This window comes from Furipterus horrens, unplaced genomic scaffold (assembly GCF_987537825.1).
Source record: "Furipterus horrens unplaced genomic scaffold, mFurHor1.1.pri manual_scaffold_11, whole genome shotgun sequence".
NCBI lineage: Eukaryota > Metazoa > Chordata > Mammalia > Chiroptera > Furipteridae > Furipterus > Furipterus horrens.
The window spans coordinates 45,545,212-45,563,615 of NW_028327181.1; the positions used below are offsets into that span (position 1 = coordinate 45,545,212).

General features: G+C 59.1%; 1 protein-coding gene across 2 annotated transcripts in view; it reads right to left on the reverse strand.

Annotated features, from left to right (window-relative positions):
• RAI1 (retinoic acid induced 1) overlaps window positions 1-18,404 on the reverse strand; it is a 111,813-nt gene that overhangs the window by 58,575 nt on the left and 34,834 nt on the right. For both annotated transcript variants that reach the window (XM_090291504.1, XM_090291505.1), the window contains exon 2: window positions 15,569-15,702. The gene's annotated coding sequence lies outside the window, so the exon portion shown is untranslated. The remainder of the gene's footprint in view (window positions 1-15,568; window positions 15,703-18,404) is intronic.

The following is an 18,404-nucleotide window of genomic DNA, read 5'->3' on the forward strand; positions in this document are numbered from 1 at the left end:
TCACAACACCTGCACACCCTGGGGCCGAGGAGGACCTGGGCAGGGAGCTTAAGCCACACAGAATTCTGGGTGTCAGGGCCAACATCTTGCAACCACACTGAAGACAGCTGCCACCGTTCCTCAGGCCCCTGAACCGTGTGGGATGCTGGGCACGGTCTGCGCAGGCCCGGGCTCGTTCCTGAGCAGCAGCCGTCAGGAGGACAGCCCGGCTGACAGAGTTGAGCCCTCTGCAGGTCTTTCAGCCCCGAAAGGCCCTTCCAAGGGGACCACAGATCCCATTTTCCAGAAGGGGAAGATTGAGACTCCAGGGGACCACAAGCAGGCTCTCTGGCCTTCTGCGAGCACCAGGGGCCAGGGACTAAGTCTGGGCAAATGTGGGTAGGAGCTGGCAGTCTTGACATCTTGGCCCAGCACCTCAGAGTCGCCAACTCCCCCCCACCCCACCAGAAGCTCAAGGAGGGGTGGGCCCTTGGCCCATCTGGAGCCCATGGTTTCTCCCTGTTTCCTAACGCCCTCTGGAGTCCTCTGTCCCCACCAGCAGACAGGCCTGAGGCCCTGAGGGGTGGAAGGGACCACCCAGGAGGAGAGAGCGTGAGAGAGAGGGTAAGAATGTGAGAGTGGGAGACAGACAGACAGACAGAGGTGTGACCCAGCGCCCCGCCCAGTCCGGATGCTGCGCCCAGCCTGACCGCAGCTGGGAAAACAGGCTCCTCAGCTGCCCGCACCCCCGCTGCCTTCCTTCCCCAAGGCCAGCCACCTCACCCGGCCCTGAACCAGGAACTGGGCCTGCCGCCGCCGCCGCCGCCGCCGCCGCCGCTGCTGCCGCCCTGCCGCTCTGCCTGGCTCATGGCCCCCTACCCAGCCCCTGGTCCTCACTGGATCCAGCAGCAGGAAGCAGTGCCCGGTGTGGGGAAGGGAGGGGACATGCCCTCCTGCTGCCCACGCTCAGCCCTGGCTGCCTCCAGGTCCTCGCCTGCCTCAGGCCAACACTGTCCCCCAGTTCCTCAGGGGTGGGAGTGTCTACCTTTTAACTGCGGTGTGCCTAAACAAAGCCCACCCTGGACCCGTCTGCCTGAGTTGTAGCTCTCCCCTCCATGCCCATCGCCAGTGTTCAGGGCACAGGAAGTCCCCTGCCCTCTGAGGCATGAGGGCTATCACTGCCCTGCTCCTTCTGAAGACAGGAGGGGGCTCCCCATCCTCCCCCAGACTGGCCAGGCACAGGGTCTCTGTCCCTGTCTCACACTTCTGAGGAAGGATCACTGAGGCTGAAATTTCAATTAAGGAAGAGAAGTAATTACTACAGGGCTCCAGGCCGGCTCAAGTGATGACAGGCCTCAATATCTGTTTCCCTGGAGTGGGGGGAGGTGGCCCGGCACCCGCTCCGGTCAGCCTGGACCCGAACAGGGACCCAGGCCTTCCCTCACATCAGCCTTGTACCACACCACCCTTCTGCTGAAACGAGGCTGACCTCCACATGCCCAAGGTCAGGGGGGTACTGAGGGCTTGAGAAAGGGTGGAGGCTCCTGGCAGGGAGGCTGGGGGTAAGCTTCAGAGGGAGCAAGGAAATTGAATTAAATTAAATTTAACTATTCAGTCACTGTCTGTTCCTGCAGTGAGCCTGAAGGCTGCCAGGGCCCCATGAGGATGGGGGTGGGGATGCCAGAGCAGGACAGAGAGGCTCTGGCCCCCTGGGAGCGGATCCCAGCGTGGGCCCAGGGCACCTGCAGCTCTGGAAAGGCCCCCAAGGCCTGCTCTGCTGCTCACAGGAGGCCTGGGCCTGGGCAGCGCCTCCCCTCTGGGACTCTAGCCCATGGCCTGCGAAACAAGGGCCACGGGTCGGGCAGGGCGGGGGGGGGAGGCATTCCTCAGAGACCCTCCCCAATCTACTCAAGAAGTCTTCATACAGCCAGCCTCAGCTCTGGCCCTCATCTCGAAAAATTCCATCTCCACAGCTGTCCTGTTGTGCATCCAGAAATGTCCCTTCTCTGAGAACAATCCATGTCCTCTCTAGAAATGCTTCATTTTAATCCCGAAATTCTCAGCTCCAGAATGTTGCATCTCCAGAAATGTTCCATCTTATTTCCAGAAATAACCCCCTTTCATCTTCAAGTACAGTCCTTCTCCAGAAATGTCCACGCTCTCGATGAAGGCTCCACCTTCACTCTAGGAATGCTCTACTTCCAGAAATATCACATCCCATCTCCAGAGATGTTCCATTTCCGCTCCAAAAATACCTCTGATCCAGAAATGCCCTATTTATTTCCAGAAATACTCCAGTATCATCTTCAAAAACACACCATTTCCAGATGTACAACAATTTAACTCTAGCAATTGTCCATTTCCAGAAATGTTTTATCACTAATAATGTTTGGAATCCAGAAAGGCCTCATCTTTATTCCAGGAAATGTCCTCTCTTATCTCCAAAAATGGTCTTATTTCATTTCCAAAATGGCCCTATTTCATCTTCAGAAATGCCTCTCCTCCAGAAATGCTTCCCATCCTGTCTCTAGAAATGTGCTTGCCCAGTCTCCAGAAGTATTGTGCTTCATTTCTAAAAGCATTCCATCTCTGGGAATGTTCCAGCTCATGTCTGCAAATGCCCATGGTGTCCCCAGAAAGGTCTCCCGTGGGGCTCAGATGCTGCAGAAACTCAGAAGCCCACTTCCCTCGGGATCTTCTAGGGAGAGGCTGAGAAGAGACAGGTAGCCTCTGCTCCTCCTCCCCTGTCCCTATGGCCCGCGTCCACCTGCTGGGCCACTCCTGCAGCAGGAGCAAGGACAGCATTAAGAGCTGTGCTGGCAGGTGTTGCAGCCCCTGCAGGGGGGGCATGGGTGGTCAGGTTTGGGGCACTGGGAGCCTGCCTGACCCGGAGGCAGGCACGGTGACGGGGACCTGGGGTGGGAAGGAAAGGGCCAGGAAGGACTCTGCAGGGCCCCTTCAGACACACCCTCACCGCAAACATGTCCACCAGCCCAAGGTCACACTCGAGTTTGGTCAATGCCTGCGCGGTGCACAGAAACGTTCGCCCCTACTCCACCTGCCAGCCCCTCACGGCCACTCACACACACACTCTCAACGTGGAAATCCACACAGCACCTGCAGCCCCATTCACACAGAACATCCCCAGAGCACAGACACACACACACACCACACATACAGAGGCCCAATATCACTGGCACTGTGACACATTATCATCCTTACCCACATTCCCTGGGTCTCTGTAGGTCAAGTTCTGGGGACAACCAACGGGCAGAAGCCCTCTGTCAGTCTCTCCAACCAGCATGAGTTAGCAGGACAGGGCAACCTCATAACGGCTGCGGGTCAGCCGGGAAACCTCAGGGCTCCAGGTGTCTGGGCTCAGAGGGAGTCAGAGGAGAAAGGAAGGCGCACACTTGGCACCTGCTGGCACACCTACTGAGATGTGCACGCTTGGCACCTGCTGGCACACCTACTGAGATGTGCACGATTGGCACCTGCTGGCACACCTACTGAGATGTGCACGCTTGGCACCTGCTGGCACACCTACTGAGATGTGCACACTTGGCACCTGCTGGCACACCTACGGAGATGTGCACGCTTCGCACCTGCTGGCACACCTACGGAGATGTGCACGCTTCGCACCTGCTGGCACACCTACGGAGATGTGCACGCTTGGCACCTGCTGGCACACCTACTGAGATGTGCACGCTTGGCACCTGCTGGCACACCTACTGAGATGTGCACACTTGGCACCTGCTGGCACACCTACGGAGATGTGCACGCTTCGCACCTGCTGGCACACCTACGGAGATGTGCACGCTTGGCACCTGCTGGCACGCCTGAGATGTGCACACTTGGCACCTGCTGGCACACCTACTGAGATGTGCACACTTGGCACCTGCTGGCACACCTACTGAGATGTGCACACTTGGCACCTGCTGGCACACCTACTGAGATGTGCACACTTGGCACCTGCTGGCACACCTACTGAGATGTGCACGCTTGGCACCTGCTGGCACACCTACTGAGATGTGCACGCTTGGCACCTGCTGGCACACCTGAGATGTGCACGCTTCGCACTTGCTGGCACGCCTGAGATGTGCACACTTGGCACCTGCTGGCACGCCTACTGAGATGTGCACGCTTCGCACCTGCTGGCACACCTATGGAGATGTGCACGCTTGGCACCTGCTGTCACACCTATGGAGATGTGCACGCTTGGCACCTGCTGGCACACCTACTGAGATGTGCACGCTTGGCACCTGCTGGCACACCTACTGAGATGTGCACACTTGGCACCTGCTGGCACACCTACTGAGATGGGGCCCAGGCTGCTGCTGGGCCACCTCTAAATGGCAGAAGTCCCTCCGTGCGTGGAAGTGAAGCCTCGCAATGTCACCTCTGTCCACACAGCTAGGCACTGCTCTCCAGACAAGTTGCAAAGCCCACGTCCTGCTGAGAACTCACGTGGAGATCCTCTTGTGCTTGTCCTCTCACAGGTGGGGGAGTATGGGGCGCAGCTGGCCTCCGGCCTGGAGGCGGCTGAAGGGAGGGCGAGCCACGCGCACATAGCTGCACCTCGTGTGCGTCGGAGGACCTCAGGGGCAGACACTATGGCAGGAAGGTACCCAGCTCCATGCCCCGAGCCCACACACGGGAAGGAAGGAGGCGGCCCCCGGTCTGTCCCGGGCCTGCCCGGGTATCTCAGGGGGTAGGAATTCTCAGAACCTCTCTCTAGGGGGGCAGGAGAGAAGGGGCTCTGGACTCATGGTCTCAGCCCCGAGAGGTGTCGGTTGCGCTGGTCTGCTCTCATGGGAGGACAATTACCACTTATTAATCCTCCCAATTCACAATCAGCCTCAATTAACTAGAACTTCTTAAGCTCCCTTTTCTGATCCTTTGGGACCAAGGGCAGATGTGAAGAGACCTCGAACGTGCCCTTCACTCTGCCCCCAGTGTGGACTCCTTTGTCTGCCACCCACCACTGGCCACGTCTGGCCTGGAGATGAGGCTTCCGTGCCTGCCCCTCCCTCACCCCACTCTCCACCCCCTCAGCCCCTCTTCCTCTACCTAGGCCTACCCATTCCTATAGGAGTGAGAACCTCTCTCGGAAACGTGAGGAAAAAAGCCAGATGGTCAGACATGAATCTGAATGACCACACAGGTGTGGGGTCCAGGGTGCATGGGGCAGAGCTGGGGCCAGGCCTTGGCGTGGAGTGGCGAGAGCCCCCCCGCCGCCAAGCCCCACTTGTGAGAAGTGTCAGCATTGGTATTCTCTGTCCCTCACAACTCAAATTACTCGCGCTCTCCTGGGACCCTTTTATGGCACGTCGTCACTTCAGCAAAAGGTTATGTACGAGAACATCGAAATTCCTCCCGCATATTAAGTACAACAGCGTTTTTTAAAATGCACAGGAGAAAGCAGCTCACCTGAGAGCTGGTTTTCGTGTAGCCCAGAGCAGAAGGAGCACCAAACTGGGAGTCAAGAGGGCTCCCTGCCAACTCCAGCCCTCGCTAGGCCCCACGCAGGCCATGCCCCTCTGCTCACGTGCTCTGGGAGTGACAGGAAAGCCCCAAGAGGGCGCTGCATGGGGGGGGGGGGGGGTGGCGTGCGGGGTCACAGCATGGAAGCAGCAGCGCCAGCCAAGACGAGAGTTCAGGTGTGCCTCCCGCGTGCAGTAACCTTGTCCCAGCACTGTGACCACGACCGGGGCAGGAGCGGGGCACCTCTGCCCAGCACTCGTGCCCTCACACACCTCCCCACTGTGCCCAGGCCTCAGGTCACACAGGACCATCGCGGGGGGTGGGGGGCTGCCTGGACCCCTTTCCTGAGGTCTCAGGCTGCAGTCTCAGCCCTTCCTCTGAGGACCAGGGTCTGCTCACTGCAGGGTGGCTCCCCAGCAGAGCAGGGGGCACAGGGACAGAAAAGAGGGCTGCCAGGGAGGCTGCGTTTCAATCAGAAGGGAAATAAACTTCACCAGCCACTCTCCTCCCCCACTCCTGCCCTCCTGCACTGCTCCTCCTCCTCCTGCCTTCCCCCACTGCTCCTCCTCTTTCCCTCCCTACACTGCACCTCCTCCTGCCCTCCCCCCACTGTTCCTCCTCCTCCTGTCCTCCCCCCACTGTTCCTCCTCCTCCTGCCCTCCCCCCACTGCTCCTCCTCTTTCCCTTCCTACACTGCACCTCCTCCTGCCCTCCTGCACTGCTCCTCCTCCTCCTGCCCTCCCTCCACTGCACCTCCTCCTGCCCTCCCCCCACTGCACCTCCTCCTCCTGCCCTCCCCCCGCTGCACCTCCTCCTCCTGCCCTCCCCCCACTGCACCTCCTTCTCCTGCCCTCCCCCCACTGCTCCTCCTCCTCCTGCCCTCCCTCTACTGCTCCTCCTCCTCCTGCCCTCCCCCCGCTGCACCTCCTCCTCCTGCCCTCCCCCCACTGCACCTCCTCCTGCCCTCCCTCCACTGCACCTCTTCCTCCTGCCCTCCCTCTACTGCTCCTCCTCCTCCTGCCCTCCCTCTACTGCTCCTCCTCCTCCTGCCCTCCCCCCACTGCACCTCCTCCTCCTGCCCTCCCTCCACTGCACCTCTTCCTCCTGCCCTCCCTCTACTGCTCCTCCTCCTCCTGCCCTCCTGCACTGCTCCTCCTCCTGTCCTCCCTCTACTGCTCCTCCTCCTCCTGCCCTCCCCCCACTGCACCTCCTCCTCCTCCTGCCCTCCTGCACTGTTCCTCCTCCTCCTCCTGCCCTCCCTCTACTGCTCCTCCTCCTGCTCCCCTCCCCCTACTGCTCCTCCTCCTCCTGCCCTCCTGCACTGTTCCTCCTCCTCCTCCTCCTGCCCTCCCTCCACTGCACCTCTTCCTCCTGCCCTCCCTCTACTGCTCCTCCTCCTCCTGCCCTCCTGCACTGCTCCTCCTCCTCCTGCCCTCCCCCCACTGCACCTCCTCCTGCCCTCCCTCTACTGCTCCTCCTCCTCCTGCCCTCCCCCCGCTGCACCTCCTCCTGCCCTCCTGCACTGCTCCTCCTCCTCCTCCTGCCCTCCCTCTACTGCTCCTCCTCCTCCTGCCCTCCCCCCACTGCACCTCCTCCTGCCCTCCCTCTACTGCTCCTCCTCCTCCTGCCCTCCCCCCGCTGCACCTCCTCCTGCCCTCCCTCCACTGCACCTCTTCCTCCTGCCCTCCCTCTACTGCTCCTCCTCCTCCTGCCCTCCCCCCACTGCTCCTCCTCTTTCCCTCCCCCCACTGCACCTCCTCCTGCCCTCCCTCTACTGTTCCTCTTCCTACTGCCCTCCCCCCACTGTTCCTCCTCCTCCTGCCCTCCCCCCACTGCTCCTCCTCCTCCTCCTGCCCTCCCTCTACTGCTCCTCCTCCTGCTGCCCTCCCCCTACTGCTCCTCCTGCCTTTTCCCAGGCTCAGGTACATTTCTCCATCCCTGTGCCAAGCCTTCTTTAGGGAATTACAATCTGGTTGGCTTTAATTACTGGTCCCTGAGGAACATCACCTCTTCCCACAGCTACGACTTCTTGATCCCTCTCAGGGCTCAGTGGAAGCTGAAGGGATGGGCCCAGGGGCTGCTTCCCTCTGGGCAGCGCCCAGGTCCACAAAGAGCTCAGTGGGAGGCAGTTCATAAGGGACAAATGCTAGGAGGGAGCTTCTGTCCAGTGTAGGCCTACCACTAGAATAAGAGAATTGAGGAGATCTGAGGTCAGGAACTCTAAATTTCTCTGCAGTCAGGGACATCAAGAATTCTGAGGGAGACCCAGGCTGGTGTGTCTCAGTGGACTGAGTGCCGGCCTATGAACTGAAGGGTCGCAGTTCAAGACCCAATCAGGGCACATGCCTGGGTTGCAGGCCAGGTCTCTAGTTGGGGGCGCACGAGAGAAAACTGATTGATGTATCTCTCACACATCAATGTTTTTCTCCCTCTCTTTCTCCTTCCTTTTCCCTCTCTCTAAAAATAAATAAAATCTTAAAAAAAAAAAAAATTCTGAGGGAGGAAACTGAAGCTCTGAGCGGAGAACTGGCTAAGGCCTTTTCTGACCCTCCCTGGTTGGCCCCGGCCTGTATCCCCACCGCCAGGCTCCCACGTGGTCCTCAGGGGGACCCTTCTTCTGGACGGCCTCAACAATCAGCCCTTCAGATCAGTGAAGCCCCCAGCTTCCCCTTAGCCTCCACTTCTGCCTGTGGCTCCCCGTTCCCATCTGCCATCTGAACTTCTAGAACTCTCCTGGCCCTTTCACTCCTCCAGGCTTCCCCGCATGCTGGACAGTGCTGCTTCCTGCAGGTCAATGACTCCCCTTCCGGACTGGGGCCCATGTATCCCCTCTGGGAGGCCACACTGCCTCTCCTGCGCAGGGCCTGGATGTGCCTCCTCTGAGTCAGGCCCATGAGGCTGCGTGTGGGATGCCAAACAAACGAGAGAAGGAAGTGAAACTCCACCTGTAAACTGGGCGCCCCAACACACACCGTCCGCCGCTGCCCCATCCATGGGAACAGCTGTAGGGACTTTGTCATCACGCAGGAGGAGTGGGTCAGGCCGCTGGAAGCTGTGCACAGGGGGTCCGGCTAATCGGTTCTGGTAGGGTCCTGGCACGCCTGTGTGAGCACTCGGCTCCCGGCCCTCACCTCTGAGACAGCTGCCAGGGGCTGGTGCTGGGTGGCTGTGCAGGGGGCTGCGTCATGCACCATCCTAGGGCCTGCGGACTGTAGCCTGCAGAGGTAGCCACCCAGGGAGGCTACAGGCAGCAGGCCGGGATCCAAATCCGGCCGCAGGTGGGTTGCTGGATTAGATTACGACCCACAGAAACCAGGTGTCATGAAAACATCTGAACCTGGTTCCTGAGAAGATGGATGATGAACACCCACATGCCACCCTGGCAGAGCTGAGCGGCCGCACCTCAGGCGAGCCAGGTGCCCCCCGCTTCCCCATTAGCAGGGCCTGCTGGTCCTGCAGGCCCTAGAGGTTGGTGGCCTCTGCATTATGCAAACATAAATCCATCTTCTTCCCCAAGGCACACATTTGCATTTTAAGAAGTGGCGCTGATGCTCTGACCTTTGACAGTGATGACGGGCGGCATCTCAGGCCCTGGGAGAGGCGCGAAGGGACATTCTGCAGAAGGCAGGTATGCCCTGCAGCTAAGGCACCCTTGGGAGGGGGCACCTTGCAAGGATGATCGGGGCAGGCAGGGTCTGTGTCTGCTTCAGTGTAAAGGGCTCTTTGTGGAACAAGCCAACCTCTGCCAGTCTCTCCCCCAGTTCTGCCCTGGGGAATGTGTGCATGCTAACCTTCCTGGTCCCATTGGCCTCCTCTAATTCTTCATAACATTATTTCTGGACCCAGAACCCTACCCTTGGTCAAGTTCCCCCTAAGAATGTGGGACCTGATCCAGGAGAAACATCCCCTCCCCCCTTTTCCCATTCTACCTTTCATAATGCAGCTTCAGGGGGAAGGAGGGTCCAATGAACTCCTTAGACCCCTGGAGGCTCCTATTGAGAAGACAGTCCTCTCAACCCCAGCCTGTCTCCTAGAAAGCAGAAGAGGAGTATCATCGAGCCTCCCTCCACAGAAGGCTGCAAACCCGAAGTGCCTACTGTGACCACACACACATCCCACAGGCACAGACAAACACGTGAGGAGCCCCTCTGTGAGCCCCGATGCACTTGAACAAACTTGGCCTGGTTTCCCTTGCTTTCCTGACAGTCCTATCGGGAAAAGTCTATGATCCCACTGCACAGAGAAGAAACTGAGGCTTAAAGAAGTGAAAAAAACCTTCCTCGTGGCTAGAGCTCTCAAGTGTTTCTGGGTGTGGCCAACCGAAAGCCAGGCCTCCACAAACGCAAAGGTGAGCCTGCTCATCTTGGGAACCACAGTGCTGATCCCGGGGCACAGTCTGAGGGCCCCCTGGTTTATTGTTACTATGACTGCTTTTCTCTGCACTGCAGTCCTTCCGGAGCTGACCGTGGCTGGGCTGACCAGGAGAGGCAGCGCATGACTAGGCCCAGATCTCTTCCAGGAAGATCTTGGTGGCATACACACAAGGGTGTGGGTATGTGGTGGCTGGCGGGCCCCACGGGGCACCTGTGGCTGGTCTGCTGCAGAATCATCGGCCACCTTTTGGGGGACAGCCGGAAGGAGTGGGCGAGGCCCAACCCAGGGGACATGAGTCAGACCAGAGCTGCCCCGCCGGGAGTCCTCAGGCTCTCCATATGAGTGGATGTTATGGCCCTACACCCTGTGCGGCTTGGCCTGCCAAAGGGACCACTCAGGGGTGCCAGGGACAGTGATAGGGCTGTCCTTGAAGCCTCAACATCCCAGGGGTCATGCAGAGGGAGGACCACTCATTGTGAGTCTGGGGACAGCTGGGAGCTAGAAGAGGACTGAGTCCAGCCTGGGATCCCCAACTTCTGGCTCTGTGACTTCAAGCATGTCCCTTCTCTGTAAAACCAGAATCACAAACGCTGACCGGCAAGATCTGTGTAAACAATGAGGCTCGGTGCCAGCACGAGTTGGGGATCCATGGGCCTGGTGGTGGCCATTGAGCTCCTGGGACTTCAGAGTACCACCTACAGGAGGGAGTATCTTTACAATTCAAAGGAGTAGTTCCAATCAACCTCCACACATACCCCCAACACCTCGTCACTCAGCACCCCCCAAGGTGAACTCCCGTCTGTGGGCTGTGGCTCGGCTGGCTGTGCCCTGCAGGTGGACCCTGCCCAGTTTTTCATGCTCTGGTCTCGGCCTCATCCTCTTCCTCACTGGGGGATGTGAGCAGGAATGGCTCAATCAGGATATAATCGTTTTTAATTAATGTGCAGATCATTTCACAGGCTAATCTCCTTGGAGACTAGAGGGAAGATGGTCTTTTAAGGTCTTCTCCTGCCTTCCTCCATCCACCCCTCCAAGCTGAAGGCTGCCCCCAACCCTCTCACCCACCCAGCTGCAACCTTGAAGGCAGCACGAAAGCTTGTTGCCTGGATCCCTCTCGGGGCCATCAGGAGGTAAGTGTGTCTCACACGGTCACACATCGCTGTGCCAAGGCTTGGGGGCATGCTCTCCAGAAACGCACACATGGGACCAGACTCACAGACAGGGCACAGACGGGGACACACAGACTCGCACACAGGCATGCACGCACGCACACGTGCTGAAGCTGGAAGGCACACAGACCCCTTAAGAAATATACAAACAGAATCAGAGGCACACCAATGTGGGTACGCACATGCCCAGGTTGGCAGGCACACCAACTCCCAAGAATACACAAACAGGATCAGACACAGACACAAACACGCAGGCACACACGGACGTGCACACGCCCATGGGGACAGGTCCAAGCACAGAGGCCCACCGCAGAAATGCCCACACCCTCTCCCCTGCCTCACAGGAGGGCTGCTCTGAGCTCTGTGGCCAATGGGCCTCCTGGCAAGGAGACAAACAGAAGGTCCCTTCCCTACAGTGGGAAGTCAGAGCCACAATAACCTCACCTCTACAAACACCTGGTCCCCAGCCCACCCCCCAAGTGGAGGGGCCCTGCTACCTGTCCCACTGGAGAATCCATGAACAGAGAAGCCACCAACATCTTGCCTCCCTGTCACCTGGCTGGCGCCTGGTCTGGATCCTTGAGTCCCAGGCCCCTCTGCCCACCCCAAACAGCTACACCACTCAGCCCTGGCAGAGCCTCGGGATGTCTAACCTTTCCTGGCCATCCCCAACACCCACACTGGGAGTGGTGTCCCCCAGCTTCTCCTCTGGGTGCCTAATGAGGCTGGGGGGAGGGATTTCTCTCTTTCTTCATTTGATATAGGTCTTTCCTTCCCCCATTTTCTTCCTTTCTGACCTCCCCTTCCTCTTTTCTTTGCCTTCCCTTAATAAATTTATCGGGGTGACACTGGTTCACAAAATCATATAGGTTTTCCCCCTCCCTCTTCTCTAACCCCTTCCTTTTTCCTCCCATGGTCTCCCCTCCCATTCTTTTCTCCTTGTCTCTTCCTCTCTTACCCCTCCTCCCTGGGGAGCCTCCTGAGGTCAATCTGAGATCAGAGGGGGAGTTTAAGATGGAGCTGGACCTCCCCCACGCCCCCAAGGTTGGTATCTGTGCCAACAACGGTCCCCAGCCCCTGGACCCAGAGTTTACTCTCCGGACAAGGAGGCCGGGGCACAGGGTGCGGCCTACCCTGGGGCCTCTGACCTCTGCAGTCCCCTCCTTTCCATGCACCTGCCTTGGACTCTTGGCTTTTCCTTCCGGAAAATGGGATGGTGAAAAGGAAGGGCCGGTTGGGGGGGGGGGGTGAACAGGGATCAAACGTCTGGCCAATGGCAGGCTGGTAACTTAGGTGACCCCAGGCCCCAAGGACATGGCCAGCGGGTGTGACGCAGGAGGGCTTCGGGCCCGTGTGGCTCTGCAGCAGGTGGGCACCTGGGTGCTTCGCCTCACGTGGTGTCTCAGTGCTGCCATCTGTGAAATGGGTGAGGCCGGGCTGAAGGCGCCATAGGGACTCTTCCAGGATGCAGAAACCAAAATGGCAGGTCAGTGACCCATTCCCGGCTGCTGCAGCATCCAGCAGCAGCTGTGTGACCTTGGGACTCCCTTCCCTTCTCTGGGCTTCGTCTCCTCCTCTGTCAAAGGAGGAGGGTCAGGCAGGTGATTCATTGCCAAGGCTCTATTTGGTTCTGGTAGAAGGTTCTAGACTGTACTGCAGGAAAAGAGAATAATATGCCCTTCTCTGGGAAAATTGAGGAACCCATTTCTTCTACTGCAGGCGTGTCGGAGCCTTTGGCATCAGCAGAATCATTTTCAGGAAATCATCTTAAACATAAAAAAAGCTTTCTACACAAAATAGGTCCAGTACCTCATTCATCAGAAGCATGCCCGATGCTGAACAAAAGGGGGACATTAAGTAAATAACGGGGCGCCCACCAGACTGGGAGAGCCTGAAGACATGGTGTTTACGGAGAGCTGGTTACAAAACAGGAAAAGGCTCCCGTTAGCGTCGCCAAAGGAGAGAACAGCACGGATAGACATCTGAACACAGCGAATGACGACAAAGCCTTTGCCTTCGGAAAACAAACCAACCACCAAGTCCACAAAGACTGCAAAGGACGGCACCAAAACAGGAGCGTGGTCACAGCGCACTCAGTAACCTTTGCTTCCTTTTAGTTTTCACATTGTCTACAAACCGTGTTTTTAAATATATATATCAAAAGTCTTTTTCTTTAAAGAAAAAAAAAACAACAACTAAATGCCTCCGATTGAGAAACCTTCCTCTTTCATTCATTTATTCATTCATTCATCACTGATTCATTCACCCAGGTGTCTGTGCAGCCAGAGCCGAGGAGGGCTCCAGGGCTAGCAGTCCTGTGCCTGGCCTCAGGGCTCTGAGATCTGCAGGGACGGCTCTCACCTGCAGGAAACGGAAATGCAGGCGCGAGCGTGGGGGAGAGGCGAGACAGCCCCTCAAACAACTACACAGCAAGGGGCTTGTGCCATATGGGCCCTTTCTCCTCGGAGGGAGGGGAAAGTAATCCTGCCCGAGGCCCTGACCCCAGGCCTGCCTGTAGCACCCAGGGTCCCATCGTCTAGCCTAAGGGTCAGAAACCCACCCTTAACCACAAGCCTCCAGCTATGGGTGGGGACGATGGAGGTGGCAAACGGAGCAAGTGCAGACGGAGGGCCCCCTGTCCCCAGGGCAATTACCCCTCCAGTTCCTGTGCCCCTGGCAAGTAACCCCCTCTCCAAGGCTCCGGGCCACAGGGCTGCTACCTAACTGCACACCCTCTCCCTGAGCTCTGACCTCAGTCTCCCCTGAGGCCCCTGACCCAGGCACCACCCCACCAGGCCCTGTTCCACTGCAGCCGCTGTGGAGGGAGCGAGGCCAGGGAGTCTGCCAGCACCCCTCACTGTTAGCGAGGCAAGGGCTCCAGCTGTGCTCCTGCCTGCGGGGGCCGACAGACACCTGGGGAAGGTCAACTCCTTCTGTTCCTGGACCAAGCCACGGAATGGCCTGGAAACTGTTGGCCAGCACCCTCTAAGGTGCCTCTCCACCCCCTACAGGAACCGTCTATTTAAGTAGGGAGAATTTCCTTCACCTGCCTGAGTGTCCAGCTTGGGGTCCCTGGCCAGCCCGTCAGCTGGAGTCTGGCAATCCACTCCTGTTCCAACTAGGCCTTCACCCCTTCCACACACACCCACAGGAGCAAAAGGACCTGGGAGCTTTGAACGCTAAGAAGCCTCTGACCTCGCGGTCCCCACTTTGAGTTGAGCCCCCTCAGGATAGCGATCCCCCACATTTCTCTGGGCTAGCATGCCCTTCCCATGGCCCGGGTGGAAGTGACAGATCCCACCGCTACCCTCCCCCCAGCCCCTGAGGGAGGGGACGAGGTGTTCGAACCAGCGGGTCACCAGAGCAGCATCTGCTGTGGATCACCAGAGACAAACACTTCGTCACACACACATCACCCGCGGGATTGCCTCTGAAGCCCGCATTGTACGAGAGGGGAGGAGGCAGAGTTGGAGGGAGGAGGCTGAGGTTGGGGGGGCCCTCCAATGATCCTGAAGTCACCAGCCAATCACCAAGGCCAAGAGGGGCTAGAATCCACCACCCCGGCGGACATCCCAGGCCTCTGGCCTTCCTCGGGTATCACCGTCACAGTCACATCTTGCCCACCCCCACCCCCCGCCCCGCACCATCCACGTCAAGGTCTCTAACCCAAACAAGCACGCTTCCCCCCCCCCACGCCCCCCGCCGCCGCGCGGGGTCAGTAGCCCCAGTAGAGATCAAGCTACCACTAGCCGCCCCCCCGCCCCCCCCCACCAGCAGAAACTCAAGATTTCATTGTCAGCCCGGCCACTCTGCATGAGATCCAGCAGGCGCTGGCGCGAGGAGTGGGGAGGGGTCTCCAGGGGAAGTGTTGGAAGCTGCTGCTCCAGCTCGGTACAGATCCGGAAGCCGCTGGGGGTGGGAGGAACGCGGGGGTGGGAGAGCACGACCTTAAGCTCTGGCGGCGGACGGAGGAAGCACCCGGAGGCGGTAGGGGTGCCAAGTTCCCCGGGAGGCTGCGCTCTCGGGAAGTTTCCCACCGGTTGCCGAAAGCAGGACAGGGCGTACAGACGGCCCTCGCCGGCCTGACCTATTCCAGGGCGCAGACTGAGAACTTGAGTAAAACTCCTTCTTTCGGCGTCCCTCACCTCCCCATCCGAGGCAACCAGCCCCTCCATCTCGTCCCCTTGCGTTCCGGCAGTACCACTGTCGCCGAGACCATGAAGGAAGGAGGAGGGAATCCCCAGCACAACCAAACTGCGTCCAAAAAAAAAAAGAAAGAAAGAAAGAAAGAAAGAAAGAAAGAAAGAAAGAAAGAAAGAAAGAAAGAAAGAAATTCCTTCTCCTGAGACCAATTCCCTTAACCGGCATGGAAAACCCCCAAACAGGCAAATCTGCAACTGCAGCCAAGATTGCGGCGTGCGCGGGAGGGGTGTCGGCTGGGACTCCGGCCGGCAGCCCCAGGTTTGAAGCAGGTCTGAGCGCCGCAGCGGCCGGGGATATGCGGGAGCCCTCGAACCCCAGAACGGCTCCCCAAAGACACAAAGCTCTGCCGCCAACAATACCTGCGGGCTCCTCCTGGGTCTCCCAAGCGCCGGCGCTGCGCGTCTTGCCGTCTCCCTTTCCCCAGGCGGTCTTTCTCCTCCTCGCGCCTGCTCTCCCCCTCGCTCCTTCCAGAACACGGCGGCCAGATGAGATCCTTGGGAGAAAAAAATGTGAGCGCTCGCACGATTCCTTTCTCTCCGCGCCGCTCACGGGCTCGCTCCTTTCTCGCTCGCGCTCCCGCGCGCGCCGCGCCTCTCTCGCCCCGCGTTTCCTTCTTAGCAGCCCCTGGGAGCGCCCTCAGTAGCCATTATTCACGGGTCGCTGGGGGACAGGAGGTAATTAGAGACCGCCCTGTGGCCGCATCCACTCGGAAGGCGCGATGCAGGCGAGGGGGGCGCGCGCGTTCGCGCGGGGAGGGGCGCGCGACGAGGGGGCTTGGCTGCGTGCAGCTCGAGCCCCAGACGAGAGGGAGGGGACGAAAAGGAGGAACAGGGAGGAAGGAGGCGCGGGGTGGGGGGCGGGGGTTGCTTCCCGGGAGACGCTCCCAAAGCTCAAGGGATGGGGGCTCCGGGTCACGGGCTAGGAGGCTCGATCAGGGACTGGGGGTGGGGGGTGAGGGTCTCCGTTTGTGAGCGCGCGCAAGCAAGCTTGTCAGAGATTAAAAGGGAGGGAGGGAACGCTTTAATATTTTTCCAGTGACTTACGAGCCGGTGGGTGAGCTCTTGGCTGCGCGTTTAGGTCCGTGTGTATCAATGAGGCTGTATATTTCTGGTCTGCCCTACGTGTGAATGTCACGGGGTGTAAGGGTCTAGCTGTGAGCTGTGAATGGCTGCAAGCTGTGAATGTGTCTCTGGGTCTCGGAGGGACTGAGTGATGCGGTGCCTGCGTGGGTCATGTTTGTATGCGATTGTTTATGGGGGAGGGTGTGACTGTGTGGGTGGGACTGCGCCTGTGCGGGGCTGTGTCTGTGTGAGGTTTGCGTGTGGGGTTGTGTCTGCGTGGGCCCGAGTGTGTCTGAGGGGTGTTGTGTATACGTGTGGGCTTGTTTGCGAGCGGGATTGCGGTTGTTGGGGTCATGGGGCTGTGCATAGAGAGGGCAGTGCGCCTGTGCAGGGCTGTGGGTTGGCGAGAGGCTCTGGTGTATGTCTGCGGGCGATCCTGCGAGAGGCTGTGTTCTGCGTGCGGGTCTGAGGCCTGGCAACCGAGGTGGGGAGGAAGGGGTCCGAGTGGTGTCAGGGATCCCACCACCTCAGGAGAGCCGCTTAAGACGCGAACAGGCTGCGATGGGGTCAGAGCAGAAAGCGCCGAGCAGTGGCGGAGGAGGGGCGGAAGGGAGAAGGCGGAGTAGGAGGGAGATTTCATCCTGCGCCCCCTCTGTCCGCACTGGAGACGCAGCTTGGAGATCCTGGCACTTGTGAACCCCACGGTCCTAGAGGCACTGGGTTTGGAAAACCCCGCCGGGCCAGGGAAGCCGCCTAAGGGCTGGGGGCAGCGGGAACCGACCCTCGGAAGATCCAGGAGAAGCCCGGAAGGGAGCAGCGAGGGTTGCCTGAAGAGGCAGGTCATGGTCAGGAAACAGCGGAGGATTAGGCCGAGACAAAGAAGAGCAGGCCGGGGACTTCAAGGTGGACCGGACTTCCAGGTTCCCCCGCGGCGGAGGGGTGGCCCAGTCAGCGCGCAAAGACTGGCGCTTGGAGCCCAGCACCACTGGCGCGGCCCCTCCTTGCCTCAGTCCCAGCGCTGCCGCCGGCAGGCAGCAGCTCCTGAGCCCCGGGGCATGGAATCCTGCGCCCAGGCAGACACGGTAGTGCGGGTTCTTAACATTCCGTGCGGCGCAGCGCCAAGGGGCTGTGATTGAGCGCTGGGCTGGCCAGCGCCTTGCTAGGGCTGCTCGCCGCCCATGCAGCCTCTCATTCATTCATCCACCCGCCCATCTCTCCAGACACGTGTCGGACCTGTCGTCGGTCTACTCTATTATCGATCATCATTATCGATTATTGAGCCACGGACCACACAGACTTGTCAGACCCAGCTCTCTCTTTCCTCAACCCTCACCTCCCTTCCCCATTCAGACCCCTCACTGTTCTGGTAAGAGGGGAGGAGCGCAGGTTTTGCGGTTCAGCGATCGGCCAATACCCTCTCCTCATCTCCTAATCCCACCCTGCCCCTACTAACGTCTCCATACACTGTGAGGGGTGCTTCTCCCCGCCACTTCCCTGGCCTCATTGAGGCCTGGTGACAGGCAGCACATCTCCTCCCCAAAACTTCAGTGTCTCCCTCAGTCCAGAACCCTCTGGGCTGCAGGTGGGGGAAGCAAAAAAGGGTTTTATGAAAGGATTATTGTGCCTCCAGGTTCTTGGTTGAGGGTTATGCAGGGGCTGGGGGCACAGAGGCCACTAGTACTCCAGTGGCCTGAACAGTCAATCCCAAACAGTGTCAGCTGGGAAACTAAAAACAGAATCCTGAGCTCCATCTCAGACCTAATCAATCCAAATGCCCAGAGCATTGCTGTTTCCTTGCACAAGCCGTCCCCTCTGCCAAGGAATCAATGTTTTACTGCCAGGCCTGGAGCATCTAGGCTCCTGAGTGTGGTCGCCCAGGGACAAAGGCCTCTCTCCCAGAAATGGACCCAGAACAGCCCTCTGGGTTGACTGAGCCCTGGCTCACCTGTTAAGGATGCAGCAGAAACAAAGGGGCTGACTGCAAGCACCCACTCCCAGCCCGCAGGTCCTGGGCCGCCTTGCTCCTCTCTGAGCTCCCCATCTGTAACACGCAGACTGCTTCGTCTGGCCTGGAAACCGGGGGCCCTTAGTCCTAAACCTGCTGGGTGAGCCAGGAGAGGCCCACTGCATGCAC